This window comes from Tiliqua scincoides, chromosome 4, assembly GCF_035046505.1.
Source record: "Tiliqua scincoides isolate rTilSci1 chromosome 4, rTilSci1.hap2, whole genome shotgun sequence".
NCBI classification, from domain to species: Eukaryota; Metazoa; Chordata; class Lepidosauria; order Squamata; family Scincidae; genus Tiliqua; species Tiliqua scincoides.
Genome location: NC_089824.1, coordinates 179660552 through 179676246, shown reverse-complemented (window position 1 = coordinate 179676246; position 15695 = coordinate 179660552). Strand labels below are relative to the sequence as shown.

The window sequence follows — 15695 nt, the reverse complement described above, 5'->3', positions numbered from 1 at the left end:
TCTATGGAGAACTCGTGCAAGGAAAGCGCCCTACAGGTAGACCACAGCTGCGATACAAGGACATCTGCAAGAGGGATCTGAAGGCCTTAGGAGTGGACCTCAACAAATGGGAAACCCTGGCCTCTGAGCGGCCCACTTGGAGGCAGGCTGTGCAGCATGGCCTTTCCCAGTTTGAAGAGATACTTGGCCAACAGTCTGAGGCAAAGAAGGAAGGCCCATAGCCAGGGAGACAGACCAGGGACAGACTGCACTTGCTCCCAGTGTGGAAGGGATTGTCACTCCCGAATCGGCCTTTTCAGCCACACTAGATGCTGTTCCAGAACCACCATTCAGAGCGTGATACCAGAGTCTTTCGAGACTGAAGGTTGCCAACATAGCATATTGGTTCCTTGGGGAAGAGGGAATGTAAGTAGAGCTGATCAGTTTAAGTGAATTGCTGTAAGGCAACAGCACGCAGAATTATTGGGAAATTTATCCAATTACAGCAGTGGTTCAGCAACTTGTCTCAGCCATTGTTTCGATCCTCAAATAAAGATGTAGCTTACACTGTTTTTGATAAAAGCGTTTATGCTAATACAAGCACTTTCTAAATATCTAAACTTGTTCTATAAGCTAAAAATGTAAAAAAGATATTGAACCTGTTTTTAAAAACCAAAAGAATAAAACTTTTCAGTTTGTATGACAGTGTATATAGGCATTTGCTATTTAAACTACTAAACAGTAGTTTCTGGATTCTTGAATGCAATAAATATAGGACCACTAAAAACAAGTTGCTTCCTTTTTATTCACTAGCAGGTCTTAATTTCCAGGTACATGTTCTTGGAATGCATGCTGTGTGAATTGGGAAACAATGGGTACAGCTGGCAGCAGTTTCCAGGATTGTGGCAGCTGAAAACATATTGTTGGGTGACCACAGGAGTTGGGAGTAACAGGAGTTGCTTCTGGCTGTATACATGATCATCTGGTTTGTTAAGTTTATTCATGCAAGCAGACGTCCAGTAACAGCTGGGACAGCTCACCTATAGAGCAAAACATCTTATGTGAACCTACCTATAGATAGTAAACAGTAGACAGTTAATTTCCTGGGATCCGTGCCCCACTGAATAAATTGTTCTCCCATTGTTACTGATGCAGCGTAAGATGAATGTAGTTGCAAAGGTGAAACCCAACTATTGTGAGAGAATAAATCAAATCAATTCAAGGGAGTATTTTGAATCTTGCTTATGGCGTGGTTAACTTGCTTATGGCGTGGTTAACTTGCTTAGGATACCTGATCAGTGGATGACAAGGTTATCTGTTGCATTCATTATACTGCTGATAAGAGGCAGGCTTGACAATATTGTCCTTAAAAACAAAAACAAAAAAAATCACTCAAAGCCTCCCAGTAATTCTCTGTTAGTACATGTGGCCTATTTCTGGCTTGTGCTTTTTGTAATACATAGCACTAAAGCCACTTGGTTTTTCCAGTTTCCCATGCCAACAAAGAGCAATGTCTTCAAGTGACCTCTTTGTAACATGCTGAGTCAAGCTTATAAAATCAGGAGTACACATGAAAACTGAGGTAGCTGACAAAGGTAATAATTTCTGGGAGATCTCCTGGCAATTCAGACTGAAAATACTCTAGAGTTAAACTATTCCTGCTAACTGGTGATGAAAGACCAGTTGATACCCATGGAGACCACCTACGAGGCAATCCAGAATTTCAACAGTTGTACTTTAAGGGCTTTCATTGTAAAGAGGGGATACACCAATGAAGTTGCTTGCAAGTGCAACTATATGACAGTTGATTTAACCCAATGGCAAACTAACACACCATCAAATCTTAGACCAGGAGGAATACACGGTCAGCCGCTGTGACGTGTTTGCGCAACATTTTGCAGATAAAATCGATCGTATTCGTCACAACTTGGATGCCACATTGACAGTGTCTGACGATGTCCCCTTGGCAACTGCTTGTCCTGTGTTGTGGGATTCTTTTCAGCTTGTACAGCCTGAGGATGTGGACAGACTCCTTTGGAGTGTGAGGCCATCTGCCTGCCTGCTCAACCCTTGCCCAGCTTGGTTGATAAGAGCTGCCCGGGGTGGGCTGGCTGAGTGGACAGGGAGGGTGGTCAACTCTTCCTTGATGGAGGGGACGTTACCACTCGCTTTGAAACGGGCGGTGGTTCGCCCCCTCCTGAAGAAGCCCTTCCTGGATTCCACTGTGTTGGATAACTACCGGCCAGTCTCCAACATCCCGTTTCTGGGCAAGGTAATTGAGCGGGTGGTGGCGTCCCAACTCCAGAGGGTCTTGGATGAAGTGGATTATCTGGATCCTTTTCAATCTGGCTTCAGGCCGGGCTCGCCCTCTCAGGTCATCAGAGAAGGCCTTTTTACAAGTGCCGCCGCCTAGGGAGGTACGTGGGGCGGCTGCAAGAAATAGGGCCTTCTCAGTAGTGGCACCAACGCTATGGAACTCCCTTCCCCTTGACTTAAGAATGGCTCCCTCTCTTGAGACCTTTCAGCAAGGCCTGAAGACCCTTCTGTTTAAACAGGCCTTCTGAGTTCTTGGCCTTTTAACATCTTTTTAACATCTTTTAATATTTTTTTTACAGGCCTGATTCTTTTATGACTTGCTGCTGCTCTATGCTCTTTTTACCTATTTTTTTTACTCTGACTGCTGTTTTTAGTATGTGTTAATATGTTTTTATTTGTTTTTTAAATTGTTTTTAATATGTTGTAAGCCGCCTTGAGTCCCTTCGGGGAGAAAGGCGGGGTAGAAATAAAGTTATTATTATTATGATAAACTCTTATTAAAGCCAAGTAGCATAATGAAAGTACACTTGACCCCCCAAGTTATGAATGCCTGCTTTTCTGCAGGTTCAGTCTCTCTGTTTTGGTGCTTCTGCACCAGCACAACGGCTCTGGGCCAGCAAGAGCTGGTTGTTGAAGAACATAAGAATAGCCCCACTGGATGAGGCCATAGGCCCATCTAGTCCAGCTTCCTGTATCTCACAGCGGCCCACCAAATGCCCCAGGGAGCACACCAGATAATAAGAGACCTGCATCCTGGTGCCCTCTCTTGCAGCTGGCATTGTGACATAGTCCATTTCTAAAATCAGGAGGTTGGACATACACATCATGGCTTCTAACATTTAATGGATTTTTCCTCCAGAAACTTGTCCAATCCCCTTTTAAAGGTATTTAGGCCAGATGCCGTCACACATCCTGTGCCAAGGAGTTCTATAGACCAACCACACGCTGAGTAAAGAAATATTTTCTTTTGTCTATTCTAACACTCCCAACACTCAATTTTAGTGGCTGTCCCCGGGTTCTGGTGTTATGTGAGAGTGTAAAGAGCATCTCTCTCCTGATCTCTCTCCTGATCTGTCACACACAGCTCAGATCCCATTAGCCTATATGTGAAATTTTGCTTTTTTTGTTTGTTTCAGCTTTCATTGTACCAACTTCCAGACAAACCTCCTGAACACAATCAGTATGTTAACTTGTGGGCTTAGGGCACGATCCTAACCAGGTCTACTTAGAATTAAGTCATATTTTGTTCAATGGGGCCTACTCTCAGGCAAGTGTAGTTAGGATTGCAGCCTTAGTGTAGCAAGTGTAGTGTAGCCTTAGTGTAGCAAGTGTGGTTCTCCTAGCACAAAGCCAGTAGCTCTGAAGGCAAAGAGAGAGATCCAAATGGCCCTGTGAGCAACTTCACTGCCTTTTGCTGTATTTGTGTTTATTTCTAGGCCCAGACTCTTGAAATTATTCGGAGAGGGAGTGTAATTTTTACCAAAATTTGTGGATTGTGGTGATAAAAGTGGAATGGATATAATTATGCCACTTAATTATCACCATTCTGCTTAATGGCTACCAATTCATATTATGAAAGGGAGGCCTGCACAATAATTGGGCTCTCCCAGCATCTTCCTCTCTCACCTCTCTTGGTCCGTCCCTTTCCTGTAGCATTCCTTGCCTTCTTCCATCTCTCCCTCGCAGAGCCTTGGCAGAAGAAGCAGTGCTGAAAGGACAGCGCTAGGAGAGCCTCATTATCACATAGGCCGGATAAAGAGCTTCCATGGATCATATCCAGCCCACTGGCCTTTGGTTTGATACTCCTGATATCCTGAACAGTGAACCTCTGGCCTAGGCTGATTTTGAGAAAAGTACAGAGTCCAGACCCAACAGCTGGATTCTACTGCTGTTCTCTTGTAAGGCACATTTCTATAGACGTCTGTTGACTTTTAAATAATGTCTGTAAATTTGGCTTCCAAGGAGGCAAGTGCCTCCTTTCAACACACATACCACCCTCAATAAACCTTCTGGATAAAGTTGATCTTACGACAGTTGCACATGGCTTGATCACTTCAGGACTGTTGCTGTAATGGCCCCTACATGGAGATGTAGTTGAAAAGTGTCTGAAAACTGCAACAGGTGCAAAATGTGGCAGCAAGCTGCTAATGGTGTTCAGGTTCAGGATCTTGTCGTGTTCAGGGCCAACACCAGGAGCAGTAGGACCCAATGCAAAGCATTCCCACGCCCTCCCCCAGTCACCATACAGCCATGGCGACAGCTGCCATAATGAGATGAGCACAGGTGGTGCAGTGTGTGAAGTGTGGTACCTGGAAATAGTTGGTGGAGACACTGTGTCACTGCCAGCTGCTTCTGGAAGGCCGATTTCAGGCCAATCAAACATAGGAGTGTGTGGGTCCACCACAGAGACACTCTGCTTTCGCCATTGGCCTCCAACATGCCAAGAACACAGCTGTGGCAGCTGGTGATCTGCTTGCTCTGAGAAGCTTGGGGCCACTCAAAGTGTGGGCCCCCTCCAAATGCAGGGCTCAATTTTATGAAATTGGGCAAATTGGCTTAAGGCTGTCCTTGGTCACACTGGTGTTTTATCAGCCACTGGTTGCCTGTTTGTTTCCAGACCCAGTTGTGGTTGCTCCATCTAACCTTTAAAGTTCTAAATGGTCTCAGACCAAGATATCAAGAGAACCATCTAACTTTGCATGAATCTGCCCATGTGCATCAGTCAGCAGATGAAGACTTTTCATACATCCATCTCTTTGCCCAATGAGGTGCAGAGTTAGGGGCTCATGACTGGACCTTCTTGATAATGGTGTCCAGACTTTGAAACCTGCTATCTGGGGAGACTTCTTTAGAACATTTCTGAATGCATTCAGGCAGTGAGTGAAAATTCGCATGCTTTTCGTGGTACTGCTTCTTAGTGAATTTTTGTAAAGTTAGGGTTAGCTCCTGTTATTAAGCTGTTTTTTTAAAGCTACTGTAGTTTTTAGTGATCATACTAAATAGCGATCATTTTACACTTGAGTATATATCTTATCAATAGGGGTTTTTTTGGTTAATACAAAACACTGCCTTTTTGATGTTAAAATAGCCAAATAAAAACACAAAACCCCACATTTTGGAGTTTAAGGGCGCAATCCTAACCCCTTAAGTCAGTGCTTTCCAGCACTGGCATGGCGGTGCCAATGGGACGTGTGCTGCATCCTGCAGTTGGGTGTCACTCACGGAAGCCTCCTCAAAGTAAAGGAATATTTGTTCCCTTACCTCTGAGCTGCATTGCCCTTATGTCAGTGCTGGAAAGCACTGATATAAGGGGTTAGGATTGTGCCCTAAGAAATTTTCCATTGATAACTTTCTAGTTGCAAATAATACTGTGGCTGCATCTGCTGACACTATATCACCTACCTAGTACATTTTTTAAGTGATTATAATTATTAAAATGTGCCTTTGGAATAAAAACATATAGCACCACAATTTGCAAAATTTCCAAGAAATTTTGGGAAAATATAACCAATAAAACACACTCCTATTTCTTGATTTATGTAGACTGAATGATTGGATGAAAGATAATTTTTAAACACCTTGATATCTCACTCTTGTTACCAATATAGTCTTCAAATCTGCAAGTTTCAGATTAAAAAACACATGTATTTTTCCTTCAAACATAACTATAGAAATATCAAATGGAGCATATACGTAGAGCTGGGAGAAAACTTTTTCTTTTGGCAGATTTTGGTGTTTTCCAAGTTAGAAAGAAGTGCATAAATCGGTGTTATGTGTTTTTTTATTTAAGATCTACACTAATTATAATCACTTTAAATGTGTGGTTCTAGATAGGTGATATAATTTCAGAAGATGAAGTCACAGTTATTACCCATGTACCCTCATTAAATAATAAATAAAAACCAAATAAAAATAACCCCCCAACACACACCACGCAGTTTTCCTTAGTCTGGTTCGAAAGTTAGAAGTGAATAATTGAAGGGAAAAACTGCTTAAAGGCAGCTGAGTGTGGTGAGGTAAGGCTGAGGAAGGGATGGGTTGCGCTCACTCCTCTCATGTGCTTCTTGAGGTATAAAAAGAAGACCCCCCCAACAGATGAACCAGGCCAGCATGTGTTAAATAAACATACAGTTGCCCAAGCATCTAATTTGTTCAGTTCAGTTCAGTTCAGTAAGACCTTTATTGGCATAAAATACAGAGAAAGAACAAAACAAAACAGAAATATACAAAGACAACACAACATAAACATAAACATCAGTCACTGCCCAGGCATCTAATTTGGCTCTTAGGCTGATAAGAGTGAGCAGTCATTTTAGAAAAGGAAACAAAATTTGCAATTTTAGTATCTTTTCTTCCTCGCCATTAGTAAATTGAGTGTTTTTAGAAGCTGAAGGTTGGGGCTTACGTGCAGTGGAATTGACTCTTCATCCTGGCTGCCACCCCCTTTTTTCACCCTTTGTTAAAATTCTCAGTTATTTGAAAAATGAACCTTGATTAATTCTTGGAGAATTGTCCTACTTAGAAGCAGGGAGGACAGCCCATTTTTCAAAAGGGCTTGGTTGAAGAATAGAACTGCAGAAGTGGAGAAAATGTCACCTGTGAAAACTTGACCGGGGTTGATATGGCAAGGTATCCTGCCCTGAGAAAGGCAAAGCCTCAAACTCCACTCCTTTTGGCAGCCAAGTGCTGCTGGGATTTCTGCGTATCCAGGACCTGCTGAAAGGATGATTGGCATCGTGGGAGAAGGGACTGGAAATGTTTGTGTCTCAAAGAAAGCCCTGGATTGCCTTGAACACATGGTTGCAAATCCAGTGTAAGCTGAAACCCACAGATATGACTCATGGGTGTATTTTTCCATGGCATAGCTGCATATTTGGCCCCGGCAAGTCTTGAAAGCAGAACAAGCTGAACATTTATAACTTTTGATAAAATGTGGATTACTATAATGTGAATCGCAGAATAGATAGCTCTTTTACATATTCATAGTGAATACAGTGCAGTTCAATATGTAAAATAACTGCCTTCCAATTTGTTTAATTTGGTAAAACCTGTTAACATTTTTTCCCTACCCTTGAGGTATGTAATCATCGTGAGCATGTATTTCACACAGAAAGGGAAAAAAGTATTCATGATTTGGGAGTATATTAGCAACAGTCTAGTACCCTAAATAAATTAGTAGGATTTGTGCAGAAATCTTCTAGACCTGACTTGTAAAACATAACAATAGACAATACTTGGAGCAAGTTCTATTTCTTCATTATATTTTGCAGAGGTCTTGGAAACTATAGTTTGTTTCTGTATGTAATTGCCTGACTAACCAACAGGAGAGTATCATCCAACTCCTTTTCTAGTATGCTGCAGTTTGGGCCTGTATTTGCTGTTAGGAGGAGCTGGATTTGAAAGCATCTCATCAAGATCTTTATCTCCCCAGACCCTTGTGGGCCAGCAAGGTAGTTTAGGAAAGAGAGGAAAGTATTCCTATTGTTTAGCTCTGTCAAAAGCTTGTGTTCCTTCAATTAAAAGAAAAATAAAATGGGCTCTTGGGACATGTGCTGTTTTCTTCCCACCCTGTCCATTCATGAGCTTTCTCTGAGCTCATGAAACAGGAAACCTTGAAAAAGTAGAAGTGTGGCTGTAATTGGGATTATTTCTATTTTTAGCCCATCAGCAAGCTGTCTGTTGCCCTGTCCCTGTCGCAGCTGAGGTGTTACATAACTCTGACTTAACTCTCTGTATCTGCTGCACAATCAACTTCCCTTTTCTTTTGAACTTGCTTCCTTTCGGGGTGGGGGGGAACCTTCAAGCCCCTTGCTTTTTCACTACCAGAAATATGCAGAAATAAATTCACAGTTGCACTTGTCTGTGTTGGGAAGTTTTGAATAGGTATTAACCAAATCATTTTCTGTGTTTTTTGAAGCAGTTTGTGTGTGAACAACTGCTGGAGCATTCAGCATTCTCCTTCTTCCACACTGAAGTTCCTGTATGGCAGTGGTTCCCAAACGGTGGGCCGTGGCTCCCTGGGGAGCCATGGAAACCAGCCAGGACTTCTGGTTGAGATTCTTTTTAAAAGAGGGTAATATGATTCCTGCTAGGTTAACCCATTTCTGTCCAGCCCACAAGTGTACACATTTGATCCTTGTTGCGTATATGCAACGTTGGGCAGAAATGGTTTAATCTGTCGCTTTGGATGCTTCCATTTCAAGGTGAGGTACTTGTACTCTGTCTTCCAGACTGTAAGAATAGATAACACACCTGGGGTTGTACTCTCTATCCTACTTCTAATTTTTTTTTTTGTATTTATTTTGTTTGAAAAAGCCTGAAATAAAAATAGAAGTTGAGGTTTCTATCAGTGCCTGAGTGTCTTGAATATACATAGTGTTATGAAGTACATGACACTCTTAACCCCACCTCTTTCAACCTCCCACAGGAGACAGGCCTGATGACATCTGCTTGTCTCTGGAGCTTTTTTTCCTCTTGAGCCTCTTCCATGACTCATACAAAGTCCTAACCATAGAAAATGGTTCCTTCTGTACCATCAGTACAATTCTTGCTCTCTCCAGTTATTGCTGTCAGCATACCTACATGAAATGAGGCACTCTTGTGCTCTCTGTTTATGACAACTAATCATGGAACTCATTCTCTTTAACATTATTGACTTCTCAAATTCAGAAAGTTTGTCTGTTCTCCTGCTTATGGAGGCTATCACCTTCCTGTCATTTACTCACCTGCAGAATGGGCAGCTCTACTAGGTATCGTATCTCTGCTCAAGCCAATATCTTAACGCAGCTCCTGTTACTGATGCTGTTACAGACATGGCATGAAGGTTCTTATAGACTGTGTCTATTATTTACAGTGCTTATGAAGTGGAGACCAGTAGCATCCTACAATGCCACAGGACACTGCTGAAGCCCACAATTAATTCCTTGCATGTGATTGCATAATTTTCTCTCTAAAATGGAGGCTTAGGGTGCTGTATTGTCTCAGCCTTGCTAGGACTCCATGTTCCCTATGCCTGCTGTTTAGTGCCAGTCTTCAGTTTTATTGCAGTTCGTTCTTGTCTTTGCAATTAATTATTTCTACTCGCTAAAATAAGTGTGCAAGCATTTTACAGCTATCCAGTATGCATACTTTATAAAACTCATTTTCTACATACTATAAAATGAACTTGGCCTGACAATATACTGTATATGGCTTGAACAGTAGAGATCAAACTTTACAAAATATTTATTTACTAGTGAATAGTAGTTCAAAGTACTTTGAATCTCATTGAATCAGTATTCTGTTTCCTATCTGGCTGTGCACTCTTGTGCATTTCTCCTCTGAAGTAAGCCTCACTGAGTTTAATGAGACTTACTTCCTGGAAAGTATGCATTAGATTGCACCTAAGTCAACGTTTGGGGTGCAAGCTTTATAAGCCAGCTTAAAAAATATGTGTATTCACTTGGAGCTTTTCTTAGCTATGCAGAATACCAGTACTACTCAATAAGCACTTACAAATTTGTATGCATTTTAAATTAAAATACTTAAGGGAGCAGTGGCCATCTTGCCCCATGTAAAGACATGAGAATTCTGTGCGAGTGACAGGTTTTCAGTCGGTGTTAATTTTAACAGTGTGTCTATATTTTCCACTTCTAGGACTCCTAAGTGACAGAAAGTAGAAAGAAGGGCTTTTATGTACATTAAAACAGAAACAGCATGTCATGAAAGAAATTTACTCCATAATCTGCAAAGACTCCAACCAGCGGAATGGTTTGGTGGTTTGCTTTTGTCTTCCTTGTCAATCCCACAGCTCAGCGGTACAACAGGATATTATATCTATGTTTATTTATTTTTAAAATGTACATCTGCTTATTAGCTCAGCAAGAGCTCCCAGAAAGACTTATGTTACAATTAACTGAGAATTTAAAATTCAGTCAGTGGAGAACCACTTTAGAAGAACACAACAGCAATTAAGCCAGACAATACCAAATGCAGCCTGTTTGACCAGTAAGGTTTTAAATGACTACTGAAAAGTAGCAAGCAAATGCATCTAGCAGGCCTTCTCAAATAAGAAGCCACCAAAGGAGGGTGCTGCTATCAAGCTGATGTACTTCTGACCCATGACATGTATTTATAAAAAAATATGTGTATCCTGCCCATGAATCTACAGGGTTGCTTTCAGCAGAGTAAAAATGCAGACATGGGAAAACAAAAAATCAGCTAGTAGTTGAAAGCGTGGGATAAATATTGTACAACCAAAAGGTCCCCTGGAAATGGGTTAACCTTAAGTCAGAAAGCCAGCATGAAAGGGGTAAGATGGATCTCCCTAGGTAGAAACATCCAAAATACTGGTGTCATTAAAGGAAAGGGTTTATCTCACAGTCTTAAAGCAGTGGAAGGAGGTTCAAAAAGACATCCAAGGATGACCATGGTGTCAGAGTAGTTTCATATAGGAGTAGATACTTGAGCCATCCTGGTTCCACACTGTTTGTACAGGCATGCTTCCTTATCGGTGGGACTTCCGTTCCAGAACACTCCCCCCCCCCCCCCACAGATGGCTGAAACCGCAGATAAGAACATAAGAAGAACCCTGCTGGATCAGGCCCAGGGCTCATCTAGTCCAGCTTCCTATATCTCACAGCGGCCCATTAGTTGCCTCAAGGAGCACATACAAGACCACAAGATACTCGCACCTTGCTCCCAAGATACAGGCAAACGTCCAAACCCGCAGTCCTGAGGGGACCACCCCCTCGGAGGCAAGGAGTGCTCTGTTCCCCTCACCTCTAGAGGGGCCTCTGAGCTCAGCAGAGGCTGAGGACATCTGTCCCTCATACTGAACTCTGAAGGCAAAAAAATGCAACTTTCAATTTCACAGATAAACTGGAAGTGATGTTTTTAATGCCTTATAAAGAATTGGAAGGCCTAGGGAAGTCCTGGAAGGGGCTTCCCTAGAGGGGGTGCATGTGCGCGTGCTGGGGGGGGCTGGACCCCATCAGCGGATAAGTGAACCTGTGGATATGGGGCCCCCTTAAAAGTTTTTCTCAAACTGTGGGTCATAACCCACCAGTGGTTCATGACCTGAGTGTTAGTGGGTATGAAAATGACAAGGAAAAAGTATTGAACCCTGTAGAAAGTGGAACTGAGTCACGTGCATGTTTACTCATGAGTAGGCAAACATGCCTTGCCTCTTGTTGAAAGCCAGTTGAAGGGCAACGCAAGGACACCAGAATAGTCTTGATCAGATGAATGTGGAGCTCAACAAATGGTCTAGGAGGCACCCCTCATAGTAGAAAGGATAAAAATAGAGACTTGAGCAGCTGGTAAGGTAAAACTGGTTTTTTTGTCTCCTAAAGGTAGGTGGGTTCCAACAGAGTGTCATTTTAAAAAGTGGGTCTAGGTGCTAAAAAGTCTGGAAACTACTGGTTTAGAACTTTGAAAGAAAAAATCAGTACATTGAATTGGGCCCAGATACCAACCAGAAGCTTGTGCAGATGATATGGCATTGGGGTTGCTCTGAGTGGCCTGATAGTGGCAGGCGAAATGTCAGTCTTCTAGCCAACACTCTATTATTAAGAAAATTTGTATACCGTTTTTTTACCAAAAAAAGTTCACAAAATTGTTTACAGAGAAAATGGCTCCCTGTCCCAGAAGGCCTCACAATTGAAAAAGATGAGGAAGAAACAGCAACGAGACACTGCTGGAGTGAAGAAGGCAGTTCTTTACCTCCTGCTAAATACAAGATAAGCACCATTTGAAAAAGTACCTTGCTGCCTTGATGGTAGGGGATTCTATCACTTTTATGTGTAAACAACACACTGTTAGCAGGTAACAGCCACTTTCTGGGACAGGTGAAATTTCTCAAGACATGGTTCAGTTCTCATAAGGTGGTTACAGGTTACTTTCAGAATCAAGCCATTAGACTTTCTTGTGATTGCTGAGCTCCCTTTTTGTGAATTATAAAAAAAACTCATCCTCTGTACAGTTGTATGTAATTGTTAACTGGGATATCTCTTGAAGGCGATTTTACAGAGTACATTATAGTTGAAAGTACTCATGTAATTGTTTGTTGCTGTTATTTATTATCTTAAAAGCATCTTTCACACTTTGCTTCCAGACCCTTCCATCTATAACCTGCCATTTCTCAGGGCAAAATGCTGCAACATCGTACATGGAGATTGGGGACAAAAGGTTATGCATAAATCAACAGCCGCACCTCTCAATTATTCCTAGGAAGGAACGTGTTTGATGCTGTACACACCCTTGGTAGTGTTTGATTTTGGACTCTAAATTAAACATAGGCCTTGGCCTGATCATAACCACTGTCATTTCCTGTACCTACAAGGAACTAGTGGTAAAGGCTGTGTAAAACAGCCTGAGCAAAGGCTTTTCAAGACTAGAAAGTCCTGTGCATATCCGTAGGATGATTAGGGTGTCTTTTATAGGCAAGTGCTGATGCCATAGGTGAGAAAATGTGTAGCTGTTCTTTGGTCCTCTGTACAAGTCTCTTGGATTGTGGTGGCATGACTTCTGTTTTCCTCTGTAGCAAAGGAGAAAGAGGAGCATTCCATATTTGGCTTCAAATGGCTCATTCAGTGAGCATGGAAGTTTTCCTGCATGTAGTGTGCTTTGATAATAATTCTGCTATCCATTTAACGATGCTAGGTAAACTATTATGCAGAGTTGGGGCATAATGAGATTTCTTGTTGCTCTCATATTTTAATATGCATTAACACTTCCAGTGGTACTGATCCTAATATTTGGGCATGCTAGATGGTCATCCTCCCTTTAGAGGGGTTGCATATAGGCTTGGGAAGCTAATCTCCCACCAACTCCAGAGCAAGCTGCTCAGCTGCTTTTAAAGTGTTTTGTTTGTTTATAGTCCATTCATAGGGTTGCCCTTTCCCTGGAAGATCTTTGGCTGTTCCTGCTTGTTCACTTTGGCAATGTTCACCTTGAAATATCTCTGCAGTGTGTGGTACTAAGTGGGATAGCGAAGTTGTCTGTTGCCTCTGAAAAGCAAAGACAGTGTCTTCTTTGGCTCAGGACTGGAAACTGGGCAATTGTAAGTCCTCATTCCATGACCTCACCCTCTCTTCCTCCTCCCACTTTTTGTCTCCTCTGCTCACATCTCTGGTTCATCCTCCTTTCTCCCCTCCTCTTTTGCTGTAACTCTGCTTAGTCTTCTCACCCTCCCCTAAGCTCAGTGTTTTTTGTGGTTTTTTAAAAATTTTAAATGGGCTTGTACCATTCCTCTGGTTTGTCCCACTTCTCCATCAGCTCTTCTTGGATCCCTTGGTGGCTGGTGATTGACCCATGACTTGGTGCTCCCTCTGTGTTATAGAACTATTGGTTACCCTAAGCTGTGGTCAAACAGCCCATGTCTAGAGATGAGGCCAGTGGCAGGTTGCAAGGTCAGGAAACAGAACTTTCAGCATCATGGTTGTTCCAGTGATGACTTTTTGTGCCCTCCATCGTAACCTGACCAATCATCCATCACTTTCTTGAAAGCAGAGGTGCATCCCTGCCTTTGTTTTAAAATAGCAGTTGAATTTTTTGTTAACTTCAGTGGTAAACAATTTCACTTCTAATATTTGCATTGTCATTTTGATTGGTGTTAGACTACTGCTGTTCCTGCTTGAGAAGAAATGTAAACTTTATTCTCTTACTCTGAGTAAGAGAGGATAGAAGATACTGCCTTTTAAAACAGCACTCTACCAACTCTTTGCTCTGAGGACAAATTGAAATTCACAATAGTCTGTGCTTGTCTGTTTTCAAACTTCTTGGGGGAAACAGCAGTAAACTATTTCTGGATCCAACAGTAATTTAATACCACAACTACTGCTGGCCAAGCGCAAACCTTACAGTGACAGGAGCATGTCCATTATGAGTTTTAGCAATAAGCCAACCTACCCGTCCAATGTGCGTGAGTGAATTCTGGACAGTGATGGGCATGACATGTCTGCTCAGACTTCTTTGTTGATATTGTTCACCAATATTTACAAGAGAATGCTCTTGCTCCCATGTTATAGCTCAAGGGAACACTGTAGTGCCTTTTACCCTATAATGCTCTTATAGAATGGAAGAATGCTCTTCTCCCATGTTATAGCTCAAGGGAACACTGTAGTGCCTTTTACCCTATAATTTGTACATTACAGGTGATGTTCTACTTATAAACAAATATGTGGGCATGGTTCAATCTTGGGGACAGTTTGTGCTCATAAGACGTGAAGAAATGGCAGGCAGAGTTTTCTTTTGTGAAACATTCTCTGAAGTTCATTGTGCGCTGGTGGTCCTCAAAATGGTGCATCCTGGAAGATCTTGCAGTTCTTGTCCTTGAGAAAAGCCATTCTTTCTGATCAGCTCCAGATCTTTTTGATCAGTTTCCTTGCTTATTGTTTAAACTCTGTAGGTGTCGTAGCTGTTCTGTACTGGCCTTTTCAGACAGTGTCTTCATGGTAGGAGTAATGTTTGCTTTTACTTTCTTATTGCTGTTGTACAGTCATATCGGTGTGTTTAAAAAAAATTGCGTCTGTGCAACAGCTTTTTTCCAAGCAAAACATCAGCTCCAAGACACTTGGAAAGAATTCTGCTTTTCCCTATCTGGACCCATTTAGACATCCCATTTGATATAGTGCAGCAGCACAGGCTGATTCATCTGAGTTTTAGTTTGAGAAAATTATATATACCAAAAAAACAAAAACAGAAGTACTAAAATGAAAAAAGCAGGAAGGAATGCTGTTTAATCGAAGGTATCAAGGAGGTTCAACTAGAACGCTTCACGTTTAGAAGTGCTTTGCACTGCATCTCTGTCCAGCACCCGTCCACTGCCTTTGCCTTCCTTGCAGCCCAAGTTCTGCATCTCTGTGCTCACTGAGTAATGTTGGGAAGTTTTGCAATTGTTCTTGCATGCATCTGTGCACAACAGATGTCACTTTCAGGCAGTGAATTGCTCTAAAATAGCTCTGTAAAGGGAGGGGGAAATCACTGAATACTGCAAGGTCTATTAGAAAATCTGAAATGTGCAGTCAGTATTTCAGTTCAAAATTTAAAAAACTAGTTTGTTTGTATTTTAAAGAAGATCACTATAGTTTTCCTTTAAATCTAGGCCCTTTTCCCCAAAGCAAAGCACTCAGTCTTCCATAGTCCTTTTTCACTAATCTATCCCTAAATTGTTTTCTTTTGTCATGCACTGGTCACTCTACTGAATGGTCCAAATGATTTGCTTTCAGTTGGGCCTTTTAACCTCACAGTAGATTTGCCAATGGCACAAAAGGGTTAACACAAAACCTGGTGTCAGGAAAACTCCATCCAAACCCTCAGGAAAATTTTGGAGGGAAAACCATTTGCCGCTCTCAAGTCCTTCCATGCTGAAGTGATTAGCTGTTGTAAAATTCCTCTCCCGAGGCTAGCATTGCTGGTGA

General features: G+C 41.9%; 1 long non-coding RNA gene across 1 annotated transcript in view; it reads right to left on the bottom strand.

Moving 5' to 3' along the window:
* The window catches only part of LOC136649406 (uncharacterized), a 33835-nt gene that overhangs the window by 16442 nt on the left and 1698 nt on the right, over positions 1 to 15695 (bottom strand). The gene's annotated exons all lie outside the window — the stretch shown is intronic.